Source organism: Neodiprion pinetum, chromosome 4 (assembly GCF_021155775.2).
Source record: "Neodiprion pinetum isolate iyNeoPine1 chromosome 4, iyNeoPine1.2, whole genome shotgun sequence".
Classification (NCBI taxonomy): domain Eukaryota; kingdom Metazoa; phylum Arthropoda; class Insecta; order Hymenoptera; family Diprionidae; genus Neodiprion; species Neodiprion pinetum.
This window is the reverse complement of record NC_060235.2, coordinates 1,892,076-1,908,656: the sequence shown is the minus strand read 5'-3', so window position 1 is coordinate 1,908,656 and position 16,581 is coordinate 1,892,076. Positions and strand designations below refer to the sequence as shown.

General features: G+C 37.6%; 1 long non-coding RNA gene across 1 annotated transcript in view; it reads left to right on the top strand.

Annotated features, from left to right (window-relative positions):
* Positions 1-1,355: 1,355 nt before the first annotated feature.
* The window catches only part of LOC124217718 (uncharacterized), a 96,146-nt gene continuing 80,920 nt past the window's right edge, over positions 1,356-16,581 (top strand). Inside the window, exon 1 of the long non-coding RNA XR_011177038.1 lies at positions 1,356-1,387. This is a non-coding gene — a long non-coding RNA (uncharacterized lncRNA). The remainder of the gene's footprint in view (positions 1,388-16,581) is intronic.

Below are 16,581 nucleotides of genomic sequence, written 5' to 3'. Positions count from 1 at the left end.
AAATTTAGCGCCGACATTTGACCCTACCAAAGATCGTATAAACCTACCTTGGAGGATATTGAGTATAGAAATTCTACACTGACCCTCCAACTTTTAAAAATTCAAGAGTAAGGCCAACATTCAACCTCCAACTCCTAAATATTTAAGTGCCAACCCTACTTTAACACTATCGGTAGACGATTCAGCCTAACATAATTTTGATAAGTTTGAACAACAATTGAAAATTGACTATTGCAGTTCTCAGCTGTACTTATTCAACGTTCTTACGAGTGCAAAAATTATTTTAACGAGAGGAGCTTCAAGTTAATATGAATACAACATTCCGAAATGTATTAAAATATTGAATTGGAGTTAAAACTTAAACAATAAAAATAAACATAGAAGCCTAATTAAGAATAATTCATTATTACATATATTAATATAAATGCAAAATTCCAAAATTTATTCGTATTAGTCGCACGATATATTTCGAATACATCAATTTTGTACCTTCCTTCTTCCAATATTAAGTCACGTATATATATATGTATTTGTCAACGCGCATTATTGAAAGCGCATAAACAAATCGCAAATAATTCTTAATATCTCATTAACGCGAACATCAACAAATCTCAATATTTATGTGTAAAAAAAGAATTCCGACATTCTTAGCTTCAAAGCAGGGTTTAAAAATAGGCGGTAAATTTCGACTCGAGTAAATGACGATAAAAACAGGGAATAAGAGTAAATTGTTCGTCATTCGCGACGAAGGAAAATTATGTACGTATGTGCGTGCCAAGGTATGTGAAGAAAAACACGTCGATCGGCGTTTAGCAAAAAGGTGCGAATTCGTCGACGGTGTTTTCGCGAACGTCGGAGGGTTCACGATGCACCGCGTTGTCCCAGGTCAGTCCGGTCTCGCCTACCAAAGCCTTGGCCTTCGTTGCTTTCGAAACTCCCGATGCACTCGATGCACTCGGTGCCAACTACGAGCCTGCGACCGATTTACCATATGCCAGACGTGTTTACGCCCCGACAAAGTCTCGATTATTATAAGCTCATGTGCCGCACTCCGCCTTTCATCCAGTTTCTCCTCCTCTACTCTCTGCCGCACGTTAACGTATTGTAAACCGGGAAATATTTACCAAGGTTCTCGCCACCTTTAACCACGGACGAATGCGGTGCGGTAGGCGACGCGACGCGTGACGCATTATATGCACATACCGATTTACAGGTATGCATACGACACATGTGTGTACGTGCCGTACGCGTAACGGCGTATTATTGCATATTGAAACGATATCCGAACGATACAGACCGAGAAGCGAGACTGCAGCAGCAGCGACGCTTTACGGAATTCTGCTGCAATCTGTCAAAATAGCATCAAAAGAGAATCAACATCGTCGCTGTATGCGTTTGCGTGTGTATATAATAATCGATGTTTATACATAATTCTCTCTCTCTAACTTACTCTCTCTGTCTTTGTTTTTGTTATTTCTTCGTCTTCTGGTTATTTTTAGTTGTACATATATATGTTGCGACATTAGGATGGTCCTTGAAAAGGTCATTTTTCATTTTCCACTTTCTCAAATTCCCAATTCAGCGCCATATTATACTTTTTCTTGGGTTATTGATTATAAATTTGGACTAGGAAAGTTTTGAAATTGATAACAGCGGTTTCAATATGGCGATGTGACTTTCACCTTTGGGATTTAAAAATTTCGAATCCACATTCGTAAGCAGCGACTAGAGAAACCACCCTATCCTTTTGGTAGATTTACTATTCTCTTTAAAAGGGTTGAAAATGAGGAAATCAACCCTTTGGCGGCTGGAGTTGGAGTTGAGATAAAAATATAAAAAAATAACGGAATTATTTTTGAATTATTTGGAACCGATTTGGAGATTGAGACAGACACGGAATTCAAAAATTACATTTTCAAAGAACACCCTAACGTATATATTTTGACCCGGTTGAAAATATGAAAGTATTGGAAAATACAAGGTTGACGATGTGGAATTTTTGGAATACGGGTCAAGCTATTTTATAACATTTTTTAATCTTGAAAAATTGAAGTATGATAAAAGAAAAGTGCAGAAAGGTACGGAATCTTTATAGAATTCAAATTCTGTTATACTTCGATTTTATACTTGTATTATAAATTCTATAAAACAGATTTTCGCAACTTTGAAAATTCGATACCGTCATCCATTAAAAATATTTCGATCTTTCTTCGATTTTAACTCTGCAACGTATTCTGCTTCTTTTTTTTCACTTTATCTCCCGGAATTCCGCAGATTCAACAGCTGGTACTTTGATTCAATTTTGAAGAACCTCTGCTGTTTTTTTGTAACACTTATTTTTTTTTTTTATTCCGAGGACGACCGTTTCGACCGTTTGTACTTATAATATTTTCGACTGTTGTTTTTTAACATTCATTGAAATCACATGGCATTGTTAAATAAAATCGCAACTCGAGTTGCTTGGAATTGTTCGCGACATGGAAAACTATATAAATTATCTCTCGTACGTGTATGTACTTGAACCTACTATCACACGCTTCTTCAGTCAAGTATTGTCAGACTCAAATGAGTCATTACCTTACCGTCAATGTTGCAAATTTATTTTTATACATAAATTATTTTTTTTCTATATATATATATATATATGGATCGGAATACGCAGCTCGTTGCATATGTTGTTCCGTATTCAAAGAAGATATACGTACAATCTACTCGTTGCGAAGACAATTAAAAAATTGATCAAAAAAGAAAAAAAAAAAGCAAAATGAAAAGCAAAGGAAAAAAAATAAAAATGTACACATTCAATGCTGAGACAGAAAATAGGTGTACGTATAACATATTTATACCGAGCAAGATGCCGAGTGCAGTTTCAAAAATATTTTCGCAATGTGTTTTTGTTTACTTTTTTTCACTCTTTTCTCTTCTTATTTCATTTAATTCAATTCCATTTTATTTAATTTTATTTTATTTCGCTTGGTTGTATTCTTTTTCTGGATTTGGACGAAAAATTGAAGGGGATTATTGTATTTTCGTTGCATTCTTTCCGTCCTAGTCGCTGGTCTCTCGCTGCTGCTGCAGCTCCGCTGTCACGCCGATGAAAATATTTCGTCATTCTGTGCGCATGTTTTATGTATACGTTGCCGGTATGTACATTATATACATATGTGTGTCGGTATATGTATAACTTACAATCGTCATCGTCGTACGAAAATATATTCGATATCGCGTTTCTGAGTCTCCGCAGTGCATTTAGAATGGATATTTTTTGCCATTGAAAATCGTGCAATTATAACATCGCACGTTGTTCTACTGGCGATATCGCGACAGTAAAAATCAGACGCGTAAAACAATCTTCGATATTCGTTCTCTCTTTGTACCGCAGATTAAACACTTTCGGTTTTTCAATTTTTTGACGAAGAATCAAGGGGAAAAAAAACGAATGAAATTTTAGGATAATTATTTAAGTGAGACTGTTCGAGTCGACGCTCGTTATATCACGTCTCTGGTGTTGCAAGGCACACGTTAATGACGGTCGATGCTCAACGGCCAAGTCAATATATGCATATCCCTTATCTGGTTTGTACAAAGCCGCGGTCTTCGGTCGATGATCGTCGAACGCTACCTATGATAAGTAAGTAAATCGATACGGTCATGGATTATACGTATCGATCTACGTTGAACCCGAAAACCAAGCGTCATGTTTCGCGGCTCTTTTTTTTTTCCTCTTTATCGTTAGGTCGCCGATGAGGGGGTCAATCACTCGTGAAATACGGTGTACACATTTCCGTGAATCTTGTGAAGTTTGCTGAAATCTATTAAAATCCACTGAAATTCTTTGAAATTTCCTGAAATCATTAGAAATTACTCTCAATCGTTTGAGATTCTTAGAAATCTCCTGAAGTCGTCCGAAATCATTTGAAATCTCTTGAAATTTTTTGAAATCTTTGAATTCCTTGAAATCTTTCAAAACCTCTGTACTCTCGAAATCAGATGTACGTTAATTTCACCCCGCTGAAGTCAATTTCGGTTGTTTGAGTTTCCTGGTTCGGCCCGATCGTAGGTCAGACGTCGGTTCTCCGCTCTTTTTTTCTTATCATCTCCGATCCCTCAACAAATTGCACCGTGACCCATCGACGACTGGACGTTGGTCAAACAACGCGCTTAGGTATACATTGCAAGAACGAGCGATGAACAATATTTTCGTCCGACTTATGTACGTACATAAGTTTAGAGCAGCGAGTATACGTATCGTGTGTATCGCAGTCAGTTGAGGAGAGAACCGGGAGAGAGGACCTTGAGCCGACAAAGAGCAAACAGCGAGGCGTTTCTTCGTTATTATCAGTCGCTCACTTCACAGCCGTCGCAATGTCAAACTCGTCCCGCGACTTTTTCTTTTCATTCGACAATATTACAATCATTTTTGTATTCCTTCTCCCTGTTTACTCCGAATTTCCGCCTAACTGTTTCAATGTGGGTACGAATGAAAAGGCCCAAGGAACACTGCTGTTCGCAATCAGACGGAATTATCGATCGGGAAATTACCATTAATATGTTTTTTTCACCTTGCTGTAGCAACACAGAAGCTCCAATTTGCTTCTCTCTCTTTCTCTTTCTCTTTCTCTTTCACTCTTCCTTTTGACGCCATTAATTTGTTCCAACAACAACTTTGCAGGTATTTTAGAACAGGGGAAAAAAAAAAGAACAAACGACCTTACTCCCTTTGATCATAAAATTTGAATAAAAGAGATTTTTCTGTACAAGTCAGTTCTTCCGAAGATTCGTTGAATGGGATAAAAATTGCAATATGACCGACCAGCTTCTCAACTTTGCAGAATTACATTGTAATACATTGCGATATTCAACAGACAGACGAGTGTTTGTAACAAGTGCCGCGAAAATGTTGCACGATTGTATTATACATGTCAGTTTGTAACGTTATGATAATCAAATAACGTAGCAAGTGGATGTATGATTTATTTCATTAAGTACATATCTATTTTTATTTAATTGTAGAAACGTCTTTTTTTATTTCGAGTTGTGCCCAAATAAATGGTACACAATACAAAATCGTACGTCTTTCTTCTCATAAATTCATTTCCAGTTCTTGTCTGCGTTAGTTTTTATTAATTTCTTTTGTCAAGCTCCGCGGGCAATTTAACGCCGAACGAACGTCAAAGTTAACTACAAGGAAAAGCAATTAAGAATCTGTCAAATAGTGACGAGTGTGTACAGCTATCGCGAGACTGCTTTTACAGCCGATCGGAGATAACGCGTTGTAGTTGCCGGATAGCCGGTTTGCTGCCTAATGTATTCCTAATATACATCCTCTTCATATTAGTTGGACAAATCGGATATACAATATAGGTTTAACGGTAAGTGCCTAATCGGGTCGATCCTTGACATATTTTTTTTTTATCTTCATATCTTTTCAAAGAAAAGTTGGGAAACGTTCGTTTAGGAGTTAGTAAGATAATGCGCAACGGTGTGTAAAACGAATTTTCCTAAACGGCCGCTTTCACTATTCTCGCGATAGGCGCGTTTTGTCGACGTAACTGAAAACCAGTTATAAAAATATCACACGAGAATTTGCGACGGTGTATGAAATTGTCTTCTGGACGATGTGAAAATTACTCCTTGGAGCAGGTATACACCGACAGGTATACCATCTACATCCGACATTTTTAATTGCCTCGTTCGACATCCGTGTACGATATATCGAACATACATACATACATACATTCATACATAGATACATACATGTTTGCATGCATTATCACTATATACGGCTGCTGCAGCTGTGAGTGGGAAATTTCACCGAATACGTAACGGGCTGCTAGCTTAGCTTAGCTTTAGCTGCCTGCCTGCCTGGCTGAATGCGGTGCACTAATTAGTCGAAAGTCGCTTTATAAAATTTCTCACCCAGAATCGCTTTGCCGCTATGTGTACCTAACCTGTGTACGATTCGTTACTGTTGGTTCGCGTTGCTGCACGGGTCGACAACCTTTCGCGGTCTGAGAAACACAGCTGTAACTTTCTTCGTGCATACACGTAGTTGTACGTATATACGTATACGTACGGTACGTATAAAGCTACGCGCGCGTATCGATGTTGTACCCACCGACACTGTCACGATCCGCGTCGTCATTTCTTCGCGCAATTGTTTGTGCGAGAGTTGCGACAATAATAATAATAATAATAACAACGATAGAAATAATTATTGTAATAAAATAGAATAATATTGTAATATAAGCGGTGTATAATAATTCATTTGCCACGCAACTTTGTTGAGAAAACGAATACCGCAAGATTTATGAATCGTCTTTGTACAGCGATATTCAATGTAAATCTTGCCGATAATTCGTAATAAAGTTTCGCAAAACTGTATTTCGGAAAAAAATAATTTACGATTCTCCACCTTGGGGCATCCCCTGAAAAGTTTGTTATGGCTAAGAGAAAGATTCTGTGAAACAGACGAGCGTTCTACGTTACGTGAAATATCGCGCAGATTTGACTTTTCACCGCTTTTTTTTAATTTTTTTTTTTTTTTTGTCAATAATTGAAGAAACCGGTTGTTGTAGCGTTTCAATTATTATTTCTTTCCTGACATTTATGTATTCAACTCAAAGATCACGACCCATAACGCAACGATATATATTACGACCGGGAATCTTATTCTCCCAAATGAAAATTCATGTTAAATCAAAATAACCATTTTACGAGATTGAATTAATAATGAAAAAGTCGTCGGATACAATTCTCAAACGTCAATTCGAGACTCTTAGTATTACAAGTCTGGGTCTTCTTAGCGACGTGAATTGATACATGATTGATGTAAGTGATAGAAAAAAAAAATAAATAAATAAAAAAATGTACAGAAGTGAAAAATCAACCGAGCGCTATCTCCCACGTAACGTAGAACGCTAATCTTTTCGCAAAACCTTTCTTATAACATGAACAACCTTTTTAGGGGATGCCATGGTGGGAAATCTCCAATTACTTTCTATTGAAACACCCTGATGTAGGTATATATATATATATATATATCCAATTTCTCGATTGATTCATGGCGACGTAACGATGACCTAGATATTTTGATCCCACTGTGCTATGAACGTTACGTTATAATCGGTATTGTTGGATTTAAAAATTTCAGTAACGTGAGAATTTTCAGTTTATGGAATGAAATTGCGCAATGGGAGAAATTTAAACTGTATTATAATAATACAACGGAGGTAACACCATATATATGCATATATATGCATATATATATGTATATATATACACGATCGAGTCGATCAAGCTTCGGGATACACGTTACACGTCCACTTTCATCCGGCTCGGATAAAGTGTACCGAGAGGTTCACTTTCCGTATCGATCATTCAAGTAATGGTACACCTGTGTCGTGTCTCGTATTCACGCTCGAGAAGGTGAGAGCGATGCGCGGTATGTCGTATAATGTGTGTACTTTTATACCCAGGAGTATGCGCGCCTATTGTATGGAACTCGAGTACCTCCAGACACTGGTGGATAAGAATTTTACTACTCTTGAATATTAAAATACAGCGGTATAAATGACGTGAGACGAGGAGAGAAATGCTTTTTTCCTTTCCTTCCGGTTCTAGTATTTTTTTTTGCTTTTATCAAGATTGCATAACCGTGCGTTGCAAAGAATTTGATTACCTTGTCGACACTTTATAGACACGGAGCTTAAAGGAATTAAATGCGAAATGATTGTTGGAAATTTGTTGCACGGGAAACATTCCGTAATTTTTTTAACTACGTATACACCATATACATTTTTTAGATTTATATGGGGCAACTTTTGTTATTGAGATGGAGAAAATGAAACGGGGAACATAGAAATTCGTTTTATCGGGATAACGTGTTGTTATTCACTTTTGTTAAGAACGTGCATGAAAAATAAGCCTCTCCTGTTAAATTTAATGAAAATTCGTATCATCGTCGCAATTTTCATTAAAATTTGTGTACATATATAGTAGGAAAAGTATCGAATATTGTGAGATAAATTTTTAATAGCATTTCTGTGCTAGTGATATAACGTAAATTGAAGTCTAGACAGTTATAATAACTCGGTTGAACGTTCGGATGGAAAAATATTTTTATCGAAATATTTTGAACCTCCATATACGTCGAACGTTTTTGTATTTTTTGAAGAAATATTTGTCGCAGACTCCAGCCTGAGCTTTTTACTCGTTCGTTCAATTTATTTGTTTTTTTCCTGTTCTCGTACAGTTTTCAATTGCATTGTATAATATAGACAGTACGCTGTATTGAATTTTTCAAATTACCCCGAAATAAGATACGTTAAAAGATCCGCCAGAAATTTAAGCCAACTTTTTAGGGGTCTTAAAATTTTCTATCAGCCCGCAACGTGGAAAGCTATAAAAATAAAATTCATTTCACGACAGATCTTCGGCAACTAGGTACAAAGTAAACGCAGCACGTTTGATTTTTCGACATTTTTAGTCTCGTACAATATGCGCGAAGAATGAAAGAAATTTTTATATTTTTTTGTTTTTTGAAAATTTCGAAATTTTTCCAGCACCTTATTGTACAAAATCTTGGAAACTGTATCGAGCGGGTTGAAAAGTGTGATCGGCATAAATAACATTGTAATTTGAAACGTAATCCGGGTGTATATCGGAGGATTGGAAAATAGTATTACGGTTCCGTGAAAAAAATACCATCCGCGTTACACGTACGTGCGTATATTCGCGGGCCGCGCGGTGAACGACCGAGCGAGTCTCTTTTACGGTGGCTGTAAGAAACGAGCATGATCGGTGTGCTCGAGGGTGATTCCCGGTGATCACGGGGCCCGTCCGTTATGACGTAACGCGAAAGTTCAATGCCCCGTCGAAAGTAGGTGTTTTGTACCTTCCTCCCCTCTCCGACGCACGCACAACGCCGATGATGCTGCACCGTCTCCTCATCCTCCTCCTCATACTCCTCCTTCTTCTCCTCGCCGTCGCAATTACTCACGATACCGTTAGATCGACGGACCGTAGACCCGAGCGGCCGGTGCGCCGGGCCCACTACTGGGCCTCATCCCCCCCCTCCCTCCCCCCAACACCACCACCATCGACTTGCTTACCGACTCACCGAATCAACGACCCACTTACCTATTGGCGGCGGAGAAGTTGGCGGTGGTGGTGGAGGAGGAGGAGGAGGAGGAGGAAGGGGGAATGGGGCCCGAGACGTCGACGACGACGTTGCCGAACGCATTCAGCGATCTCGGGGTCGACGAACCGCGATTTCCTCCCCTGGAACGAACCGCGTTATCGTCATACGGTACTATTTCCTCTACCTTGGCGTTGCTGTTGCTGCACGCTCGTTGGACGAATATCAACGACGACGACGATGACGTGTCAAAGCGACGCTCGGCGTCGTCGCGGCCGCGTGGGTGGGTGTTGAACCGTACGAAGACGACGAACGACCCGGTGAATAAACGTAACTGTATTTCAGACGTACGACTATAATGTGTACCACGTGATATCTGCAAGCCCGTATAATATTATATGTACATACCTAGAGATTTTGAGGCTGTTAACGCACTTGAAATTCTCGCTTTATTCGCTATGCCGCTTATTACAAATGCACGTTCATTCTTAATTAACCTTCCTCCACGACGAGAGGGGTCGTCAACAACCGTCTACCGTACGCTGTTTAGAGGAATGAAAAAGCAGGCTTGCTCCGTTTTTTGAAATTATTCTTGATTAAACCGTATGTCGAGGTTAAGGTAGTTTGTTTAATGTTAATGTTATTCGAAGAAATATCGATTAATTCGTTGTTTGGTGTTGATTTGAAACGGTTTCGAGGTTGAAATGTATAAATCGTTGTGTACAATGCATGAATTTATTGTACACACGGTTTATCAAAAATTCAGACATTCGTATAAAATTAGGAAACAACGATCATTCGTGAAAAGGTATCGTTGAGTTTTACGACGTTTGTACGATGTTTTTACTTCGAAATCTTGATTAGTAACGTTTCTCCGCGTTGCTAATTTAGTTGTGAAAAATCGACGTGCTGTGAAAATTCTATGTAAAAATCTTAGTACCTTAGTAAATTGTTGTACCATCTTTCAGCAGCCAGTTTTATTTGTAGTGGAAAAATTACAGGCACGCGATAAAGAATTAAGAATTATCGTACCGACGTTTTTTTTTTCTTTTTCTTCTTTTTCGTTCTCTATCCTATTTCAAACGTGCGACACTTTTCGGACGGTTTTTCGGTCTAACCGAGCACGGAATTACGGTTCGATGAAACTTACGAAGGGATCACTGCGATAGTTTTTAATTTAAAATTGGCAATACGAGCAAAAAATATTTGCCTTGAACTTGACCTGCGTGTGCCAACGATACCGCAAATAATATTCCGCGTATATTACAAGACACGGGTAAAATTATTATCCTATCCGGTATTTTCCCGCATTCGCGATGATTCCCATATATCAATATAGAATTCCACGCGCGATTTCGTAATGCGGAAATTTCGCGAATCACGCGCGTACGTTGCACTCAACGTGATTGAATTCAACGAAACGTGTCGTAAGTGTTCTTCTTTACATTTTCTCTCCTCCGCTCTTTTCGAGATCCGTTTTTCGGTCCCGTGTACCGTTCGTTCGATTTATCATGTATGCGTATTACACGTTCTGCGAAAATCGTGTATTCAGTGGTGTGTTTTTTTTTTTTCTTTTTCCCTCATCGTTGCCCGTCTCTTTTTTTCCTTCAAGAGTATTTAAAATCCCACAGGTATACGCGAAAGAAATTTCTACTCTTCGTTCGAAAATCACTCGATTCGTTGAATTTAGAAATAGAATCAGCGTTTTATCCCGGAGTTAAGCCTTTCGCGCTCAATGATACACACTCGGTGTGTGTGTTTATTAGGTACATCTTGTGACTAATTTGCGTCACACTCAGACTTTGCTGACGCGTCCGTACACAGGTATATATGCATATACGTACAGAAGAATCGAAATGTGGGATAAAGGTCGACGACCGCTGTCGTGTAAAACGAGTGACCCGATTTATTCGGCGAATAACGCACAACCTATAACAACAACGAAGTTAACCATATTGTATGTATACGTGTGTATATATATATATGTATGTATACACACGAGTTTATAACGTCGAGTGAACGAGCATACATAGGCGTTATTTGTTTAATGTACGAAAGAGGAATAAAAAAAAATAAAAGATTAAAAAAATTATAAAAACCAAGCCGCACGGCTGATAAGAAACAAAGACGCTCAATATTTTGCACGCGAGTATGTAAAATATTATAATAAAACGATCGTAGAGGTATGATAATGACGATAAAACCAATAACAATAGGTGGTGGTTATAATAATGATAATGATGATGATAATCGACAAACAACAATCAATGATCAATAATCAGTGAGAATGAGAAGAGTATGCAAAAATTATGTTGATTGGCGATGATAAAATGAGGGGAAAAAAGAAGTTCTTTATAAAACGATAAACGTATCAGTTCCATGTACGTATGTATGCGTAATATGTGCGTACACGGACTTGCGACTCGAGTCCCGGTCTACCGGGGTAACGAACGCGAGTGTTGTCGGGTTGACCCTGAAGGTTCAAGAGCGTCGCGGGTTAACGTCCTCGCGTAGCATCGCCTCGAGTTCTCGTGCAAGTATGTATGTACGTATGTTTATATAAAGATGTATATGCATGTATAAAAGAGGCGATTTCGCGCGAGAGACTATATTTTCATTTTATACATCTGACGTGTACGATATTGTTATTAATTTAAACAAAATCGCGAGAGCAACTCACCCGGGAGCGAAATATATATATATTTACACCCTCCTCTAGAACTACGCTGATCAACTAATATTAATATCTGTAACTGCAACGTTTTCAATCACTCGGAATTACCTCGATTGGCGGTATTTTGGTTTCGACCGGTATTTTTTCCATCTCATTGGTTGTTGTACTGTTTTTCCTTTAATCGTGTACACCTAAGTCGATATTTTTCCCGTTGAAAAACATGGGCTGATGTTTTCTTTTTTTTTTTTTTTTGGTTTTTTTGAGTTACATTAGCGCCGTAAAAATTTGCGAACAACGAAAATCTCGATACTATTATACGTACATGTTTTTACACAAGTTTTTTGGTATGTGTTTCTCTTTCTAATTTTCTTCTTTTTTCTCATACATATGTATCGGCTGGGATTGGGTGCGATAGTAATTGAAACAAATCGTATGCGAAAGGCGCAACTTATCACGTCGTACACTCAAATGGAAAGAATGAAATTTATTTGTGCTATAACAATACAAGTCAATGACAATAAAACAAGAAAACATGCGCGAAAGTGATGAAAAATATTCGTATAAATGTGTAATTATTGTTATTTTACATAACGCATTGCACGTGTGCAATGTAATATACATGTATGTTATACATATGGCAACGTGTGAGGTAAATTAAGATATTATACGTGGTATAACAACTAGTGTAAATATTACAGTAATCAGTGTAGTAATATAGAAGGCGCACAATGGTGTAGGGGTTTTTTTTTTTTTCGTCTTCTTTTTCTGTTTCTTGCTTTATGTCTTTTTTTTCTTCTTCCTTATTCTCTGTTCAAAAATCACGCGACAATAATGATGGAGCAATTCACGCGATTCGAGAAGAGGGTTTTTTTTTTTTAATCAGGGTCGCGAAGCTACCTGACCGGGTTTTCTCCCGAGGTATAAAAATGGGAAACGGTGCGTCGCGATTCAAGCGAAAGGCTTCCTCTTGACCCTTCGGAAAGTGCGAGCCTCGGTGTCGTTGACCCTCCGAGGCTTTCCTTCCGCCTGCAATGCGGACGATACGAACCACGTGGGAAGCCGAAAGAGATGCGGAGGAAGTGAATTAGTAGTTGAAAAATAAGGAAAAACAAGGAAAACCAAACAAAATGAAAAAAAATAAAAAACAACAACTGGGTGAAATGTGACGTTAATTTCGAAACGCGCCCGTATTCGTAGAGTGAGAGAAAAGAGAGTGAGAGAGAGAGAAAATGAAAGTAAGCTCAAAGAATAAAGCGAGAAAGGAAAATGAAGGCAAAAGAATGATTATCGAATGCATAAAATTAATTGAACATTTTCCTCAATTTTTGTTCATTGATTAATTTCTAGTGTATTCATCGAGATCCGATCTTGAAAATCACGCGTCTTGTGTTAAATTTGCTCAGCTTTTCGATAGAAGAATATTGAAAAAAATTTCCAAATTTAAGCAACGGCAAAAAAAAAAAAAAAAAAACTAGCTTTTTACATTTTAAGCTCAATTTTTAAGTGCCTTTCGCAAGCATAAACGAAAAAACATCGTCGTCTTTGGAAACCTGAGGTTTCCTTTTACACAAAAAGAAAAAAATATTATTGGAAAAAAAATTTATAGTAGCAAAAAAAAGCAAAAAAAAAAAAAAAAAAAAAAAAAAAAAAAAAAAAAAAAAAAAAAAAAAAAAAAAAAAAAAAAAACGAACAAAACTATACAACAAAACTTTGAAAGTGAAAGGGAAATGAATGTGATAAAATTGGAGATGCTGTTTTCCGACGAGATCTTTCAGGTCGAAAAATCGCGACATAATCTGAGGGGCTTTGGCCGATCTGACGTCTAGAATTTTTATACTTTCTCGTATATATAGGCTATACATTTTTTGCACTGTTGCGCACCATTAACAACGGATATAATATGTTATATTATTATTATTGTCGTTATATTATACAGGGATTTTGATAGGTTGATTTTTAATCTTTCAAGTTGAAAGATCTCAGTCGTCTGTTATCGTTTCTTCACACACTCTGTAATAAAGACATCGTCCCCGTTTCTTCGGCTAACCAGCCAGCCAACCGTATTTTTGACGACAAGATTAACTCGCGTGCGAGATACGAAAGTGGAAATTGATCGGTCGGTCGTTTGGTTCAATGACCGTCGTTGTGTCTCCGATGCCCGTTACAATCTTATCAATAAACCCGGATTTTTAACAACAGCTTAACGCCTCTGTGTTTCGTACACGTGTCTCGGTGTTTGTTATGCACGATAATATTGTAATTCCGAAGCTATTTCCCAACCCTTGGGAAATTTGCTGTAATATAGTTCGACGGGGGTTTTTTATTTATTTATTTATTTTTTTTTCAACGAAGCGTGTACGTGCAATAATTGTACTACCGAGGATATTGTTGAGGAAAATGTTGTGAAAACGCGACAGTTAATGTAGATACTGCCGTAATATTAATATCACCATTCTTCTTCCCATTCGAATATTAATAAATACGCGTGTATAAAAGGAATCCGATATGCAGTTAGTTTCACGATGATTTATCCAATGCCGGTGATCAGTTTGAACTTCTCGATTCGCAAAAGAGGAATTCCTCGAATATATAATACTCGTCATCCGATCTTATCTTATTCGTTAAAACGAATGACTCAAATTATTAGGCAACCATTTTCTGTGTAGCACACGGCTGGCCTAGATTATATTTCATGATCCATATGTACGTATAATTGTCTATGTATAATATATAACACTGACTATGTATAAATAACCGAACCTCGACTGTCCGAGTTCCGAAAATAGTGATAAAGAGTTCGGAACAATTTTCATTTATTAATTACGTTTTTCCGCAGCTATGATATTATGCGGCAGATTACAGGATCGTCAAATAATCATTTACGACTTGCTATTTCTAAGTGAAAAAAATTTCACAAACAACATATCGGTAATTAACGCCAGCGAACGAATCGTTTCCAATAAATTATTCACCATTTTTCGTACAGACAAATCTAATATTCGATCACATTATATACATACAATGTATCATACGTATATACGATACTTTCCTCATCTCTTAGATCGTTGGTTCGAATCGAGCAAAAAAAAAAAATAAAAATAAAAATAAAAAACCGAAGGAAAGAAAAAATAACGAGTAAAAGACGAAAAACATCAATTAGCATATCTTTTGTATGAAATACATATCAGTAATGGTTATATTATTCCCGATATGCAGTCTGGGAAACAAAAAAACTTGACAAGGTCAAATTGTCAGTCTCGTTGCCAAATTCGTTGTATATTGACGATAAAGTAAGCGATACGTACACGTATCTTATAATCTTAGCTATCCCGCAATGCGAATCGGCGCAAATTTTTCTTTCGCCTAAAAATTCAGACAGCCAGCGTCCCCCTGCTCATAGATCTGTACGGTTATATATACCTATACATACATAAAGTATGCTTGCACGATGCCGAGAGTGCCGTCATAGGTTATATTTGTTACCTCGCTTGTTTCTCTGACGTCGGTATTATTATGTACGAAATTATCCGTATGTGTATATGATACACAACGTACGTGCGAAATTATTGGCTAGTTTGCCGTGTTTGTTGAGATCGCAATCTTATGTTCGCAAAGTGTGCAATGTAACGTACGTATATTTATACGCCCGCACACACACGCGAAACACATGATCTATTACAGACAGACAGATATATAGATAGATAGATTGATTGATAGATATAGGTGTGAAACTGTTTTACCGATGACGCGGAGTAAGAGATGCAAAGCTCTGCTGCCGTTGGCGAGCTTAATTGTTATCAATGTATACCGCGTGTATATGTATTTATGTACGTACGTGTGTGTGCGTATGTATTTATAATACATAAGCGCGGACTCGCGGCAGTGTCAAGACCGCAAGGCCACGGCTAGGCGAAAGACGAGCGGCGACCAAACGGTGGCATAACAGCCTCGCAGACTTAAAGAACCAACGCGCCTCGCTTCTTCGTTGGCATAAGAGAGCTTTGCCGCGAGTTTCCTCTGCGCCAAAAATATCACAACCATCGCATCGCGACCTTCGGGAACTACGCCTGCTGCCTGATTTTCGACGTTTATTGCACGGGCGCGTAGGAGAGAAAGAGAGAGAGAGAGCCGTCTGTCAGCGAGACGCGAGAAAAATTTGCCGGAATAACAGTCGACGGGATGGAGGTGTTATTTTTTTTTTTTTTTTTTTTTTAATGTTCATTTTTGAAAGAAATTTCTTTTAATTCTACATGTGCCAAAATCGATCTTAAGCGAACACCCGTTATCTTATTCCTGATATCTGTCTACAATTTTTCATACATCTTATGTTAATAAACGTAGATACAATTTTTTTTTTTTACGAATCATTATAAGCGATTTATTATGTCGATAATAAATTTTGTATACGCGTTATAGAGGCAAACGATGATCCAATTTTAGAAAACTTCAAGTTTTACCGTCGATAATTACATGGAAAAGTAATCCTCATGGCCCGAAAAATCGAAAGCTCATTGCCAGATTTTGAAGTATATTATACCTGTAAAATACCATAATTTTTACTAGAAAATATCAAAGAACGATATTTTTCTAAGTATAATCATTAATGATTGAATATTTTTATTCTCTAATAAGTGAATTTGTGTACTTGATTTTTTTTTTCTTACATTTTTTCATCCGTGGTCCGTGAAGTCAAACGATCGTCGAACCGGCTAAAATTGGACCTTCATTTATACGGACCTCAATTTTTCCACCCGGGTGTCGACCCGTA